This window comes from Callospermophilus lateralis, chromosome X (assembly GCF_048772815.1).
Source record: "Callospermophilus lateralis isolate mCalLat2 chromosome X, mCalLat2.hap1, whole genome shotgun sequence".
Lineage (NCBI taxonomy): Eukaryota > Metazoa > Chordata > Mammalia > Rodentia > Sciuridae > Callospermophilus > Callospermophilus lateralis.
Window position 1 is genome coordinate 47,819,835 of NC_135325.1, and position 5,514 is coordinate 47,825,348.

A 5,514-nucleotide genomic window follows, 5' to 3' on the forward strand; every position below is an offset into this window, starting at 1 on the left:
TTAATGTCAATTTTTTAAAAACTCTTTCAAAAAAATTGAAGAAGTAGGAACACTTTAAAACTTATTCTATGGGGCCAGGATTACCCTTATACCAAAGCTAAACCAAGACACCAAAAGGGGGAAAAAAGCCCTACAGGCCAATATTCATGATGAGCATAGACACAAAAACCTTCAATAAAATACCAGTAAACCAAATTCAACAATACATTAAAGAGTTCATACACCATGACCAAATGGGATTTATCCCTAGAAAGCAAGCATGTTTCAATATATGAAAAGTCACTTTGATATGTCCATATATGCAAAAAAGCATCTGATAAAATTCAACATTCTTTTATGATACACACTCTCAACTAGTAAGAAAGGGAAATTGCTTCAACACAATAAAGATCATAAGTGAAAAGCCCACAGCTGATATCATATACAATGGTAGAAACTAAAATTGTTTCCTCTAAGATAAGGAAGAAGGAAAGAATGTCCACTCTACTTCTATTCAATGTAGTACTGAAATAGACAAAAAAAAACTTCTAAAAAGAGTAAATAAAATTATCTCTTTCTTCAGATGATATGATCTAATATATAGAAAACCCTAAGGACTGAACCAAAAATCTATAGGAACTAATAAAAGTTTCATACTACAAAATCAACATATAAAAGTCAGTTTTTTGGGGGGTGGTACCAGGAATTAAACTCAGGGGCACTCAACCACTGAGCCCCATCCCCAGCCCTACTTTGTATTTTATTTAGAGACAGGGTCTCACTGTGGTGCTTAGCTCCTCCCCATTGCTGAGGCTGATTTTGAACTTGTGATCCTCCTGCCTCAGCCTTCTGTGCCACTGGAATTATAGGCATGGGTCACCACACCAGGCAAAAGTCAGTTTCATATCCATATGCTGACAAGGAATAATATGAAAAGGAAATAAAGAAAGCGATTCAATTTAATAACATCAAAAGGATAAAATCCTTAGGAATATTTTGACCAAGAGGGTGACAGTTCTGTGCACTGAGAACTGCAAAGACATTGATTAAAAAAAACTAAAGTACAAACAAATACAAGGAAAGACATCCTTCTATTTATTTGTTTTGGAATGGAAGATTTAATATTGTTAAAATGTCTATACTACCAAAACCAATCTACATATTCAATGCAATTTCCATCAAAATCCTAATGTTTTACAGAAAAATTAAACCTTCTAATTCACGTGACCATAAAAGACATTGAATAGTCAAAAGATTCTTGAGAAAGAAAAACAAAGCCAGATTTATCATCCTTTTTTATTTCAAAATATATTACAAAACTATAATAATAAAAACAGTATGGTATTGTCATAAAGACAATAAGGCCAATGGAACATGGTAGAGAGCCTAGAAATATATTCACCCACATGCAGTCAATGGATCTTCAACCAGGGTGCCAAGAATACTCAATGTGGAAAAGATAGTTTCTTTAAGAAATAACATTGGGAAAACTAGATATCCATATTCAAAAAATGAAATTGGGCCTTTATCTTACATGAAACACAACAATCAACTCAAAATGAATTAAAGATTTAAATGTAAGACCTGAACTGTAAAATATCTAGAGGACTAGGGAAAATGCTTTATGATGTTGGTATTTAGCAATGATTTGTTGGATTATAACACATATGCAGAAGCAACAAAAAATAAAAATAGATAACAAGATGACATATAACTGAAAACCTTCTTCACAGAGAAGAAAACATTCAACAAAGAGACAGCATTCAAAATGGAAGAAAAGATTTGCTAAAAATGTATCTGCTAAGATGTTAATGTATCAAATATATAAGGAACTGACACAAGAGAAAAACCCAAATAATGAAATTAAAAATAGACAAAGAATTCAACCAACATTTCTGCAAAGAAGACATGCAAAGTGCCAACAATTACATGTAAAATGTGCTCAGTATCCTTGGGAAAATTCAAATCAAAACCTCATTGAGATATCACTTTATACCTGTTAGGATGGCTATTATTAAAAAACAAGTTAACAAGTGTTGGCAAAGATGTGGAGAAGTTGGAATCTTCTACACTGTTGGTGGAATTTACATGGTGTAACTGCTATGGAAAACAGTGTGGAGATTCCTCAAAAAAAAAATCTAAGAACTACCATATGATCTGTCAATCCCACTTATGGGTATGCATTCAAAAGAATTGAAACCAGGACCCTGAAAAGGTATTTATACTTTTATGGTCTTTGCAGAATTATTCACAATATCCAAGATTTGGCTATAACATAAATACCTATTAGCAGATAAATAAAGAAAATATTGCCAAGCAATACTATTCAGTCTTACAAAATAAGGAATTCCTGGTCCACCTCTCTGCACTATGTTGGGTGGCCTCCTGAAGGTGTTGTGCAGACTCCTATGTTGAGCTGAGCCAGGACCAGGACCAGCACTTCTGGGGTGACAATGAAGAACAAAAACAATTACTAAATAAAAGCTAAACATTGAAAAATTTTATTTTTACACAATTAAATAACAAATTTATGAACCCTTCAGCAAAAGGGGTGACATAAAGAAAATCATGATAGTCAGGATAATATGAAAAAAAAAAAACAGCATGAGGATTCTATTTTGTGCAATACTATTCAAGCACAGATGCAGAAAATGACATGCAATATGTAAATGGATGACTAAATCATTAACAATGACTAGGATACAGGCTTTAAGAAAATCAGGCAGTATAGACATGAGCATCTTGGGGGCCAATACAAGATGAGTATTAACAGGACTATGATGCTGACAGAGGAGGCTAAGAAAAACTGGGATAAAACCAGTGAGTAGTCAGAGCCCTGTTGTGAAAACTCACTTCTTATGTCAGTTGAATTTGTTGAAGAACATTAACCAAAGTCTGCAAACCAAGCCATTTTTATCAAGCTTTGTTCAATGTCTTTTCTGAGCTGGAAGCCACTTTATGGTTTTCTTCTGGAAATTACTGAAGGACAGAATCCAAGAATGCCTATAATTCTATTCTTAGAATCTTGGCCACGTGTCAGTTTACCAAAATGATAGTCAGGTCAAAAATTGTATTCCTCCACAACAACTTGATGTATAGTGTTGACTGAGCTGTTAGTCACAAATACCACCCTTCTTTCAGGAAGATTGGAAATAATGTGAAAATTTGTTTTACCACGTTTGATTCTAAGTGGGTTAATGATCTACATTGGGACCTGGAACGATTTTTGTTTGTTTGTATGAGACAAGGTTTAATAAGTTGAATTTTGCTATGTTATATAGATTAGCTGTAAATTAGGAACAGGTGTTCAACAACTGAGTTTGTTTTCTATGTTGAATTCTAATCTCTAAAGGCAAACTTAGAGATCAAGGGACCTTCCTAAAGAGTTTGTAGAAGAGCTTGAGACAGTTCCAGGGCACACTACTTGCTTCCATGTTTTACATATTATGAATTGGGTGCAGGACTTGAGTATTTCCTAAACAAATTTTTGAAAGATGTAAATGTTTTACCTAAAGATTAAAAAAGCAAGGGTTTGTGATATGGAGAACATCAAATACTCTAATAGATAAGGGAAGACACAATCAGTAAGAAATGGGATGAAATATCAGGGAACATGAGTTATAATATTCCCTTCACATGTTGAAGGTTGCTGTTTGGTCAATGAGATTTTTTTTTCTTTTTCAGAGTAAAATTGAGAACAGAAAGGATTTTTAAAAAAGAGCTTGAAGATTTTTTAAAAAGAGCTTGAAGTGAGACTGCTTAGCAAAAACACACATAAAAGCTTCCTGCAGGAAATGTCTATTTCAGTCAATTCTCACATTTAAGTTTTTTCCAAGTTATGTTTATTGAGGTTCCAGCCTTAATAGAGGGGAGTGTAGGGAAGTTATTTGCATTTGTAAAGCAAGAGACGATTTTTTTAACATTATATGTTATCTGTTACCCATTTAAAGCTACTAGTCTAATGTAATTTTCACTGATATGAATAAATGTGATTGTCCATCTAGAAACAAAGTATCTTCTGGCTTCTAGCACCTCATTGTGAACATATTTCATGCTGCAGTAAATGTGAGTTTTCCCATTAAATTCCAAACTGGTTATTTGGATTTTTAAAAGAGATGTAACTAGTTTTCAGTGCCTAAGAAGAAAGTATTTGCAAATATTTGATTTAATAAAGATACCATGATAATTTTTAAATTTCTTTTTCACTGTGTTTTTGAACTGATATATTTTATATTCTTTTGCAGTAAAATATAACTCAGATCTACTGGCCTTAAAAACAAGGACAGTGATTCTAATTTGAATTCTGTCTTTTGTAACAGGTTTCAATAAAGTTGGACCAATATATAAAAATAAATTAATAAATAAGGAAATTCTGCCACATGTGACAGCATAGAAAAACCTGGAGGACAACATGGAAAATCCTGGAAGAGTGTTATTCTATCCCTTTCAGATAATATATAAGGATATATTTCAAGTTCCACATACACATGAATTTATACGCACATGCATTCATGCACGCGCACACACACACACACACACACACACACACACACACACACAGCTAAATCCAAATCATAATAGTTTTTTTCTTAAGGTTGCTGCTTTTCTTTTTGTTTCCTTGTGTTTTCTTCCTTTTTTAAACTTATTTTTATGCACTGATTTAATCCACAATATCCAGTATTTGTGAAATGAAAATGCAAACAAAAATTTTAAATGAATTAGCTTACTGTACTGAATAAATATAACAAATGTCATAATATTCAAAATATTTGCATTGTAGTCTGATTTCTTAGAAGACTGTCCCATGGTATTATTATGATTAAAATTGCCTTGTGCAAATATTACATTTTGGGTATAATGAAACATCAAGTGTTTATGTCCAGTAGCCAGTTGGATATATGAGTCTAGTTTCTCTGAGTCCTCTAGAGGATGCCCATCAAATGCCTCTGCCATGTCCTGGACCATATGAACATGATGAAAGTATTTTATGATGTTTGCTTGATGACTGAGAAGAGTTTGAAATTGGTCAAGTCCATGAATCCTGTAAAGTTTGGCTACTTTTGGTTTTCTTCATATTTTGTTATAAACATTGCCCTATTCCTTATTCCTTCTTTATGATTAAGAAACTAATCTCTCTGTGTTACTGTTTAGGGATCTTGGGTTCATTGTCTCTGCTCAGCAAAGAATTGAAGAACAGGACACAAAGAATAGCAAGCTAAAGGATTTATTGCAAGAGCAAAAGAAACAAAGTAACAGACTTCTCTTAAGTGAAGGGGGCCAGGATTTGGGAGTTCCATAGGGAAGTACTGACTTGTTCTTTGGATATTCCTCCTGTTCCTTTTTTTTAAATCTTCTCCCCTTTCCATTCTCCTATCATTGATACTCCTGATGTCCATGCATCTATCTTAGTCTTTTTATTGGATCTCTTACTTGTGTACACAAGCACAGGAATGTCTGCCTGATTGGATTCCTTGCTCGTGTTCATGAGCTTTTTCAACTGGCAAGTTTTCCTTACTGGAGGACCCTCTTTGTGCT

The 5,514-nt window shown here is 33.4% G+C and overlaps 1 pseudogene; it reads left to right on the forward strand.

Moving 5' to 3' along the window:
• The first annotated feature begins 2,349 nt into the window (after positions 1-2,349).
• Positions 2,350-2,779, forward strand: LOC143638771 (nuclear cap-binding protein subunit 2 pseudogene; annotated as a pseudogene).
• Positions 2,780-5,514: the final 2,735 nt, after the last annotated feature.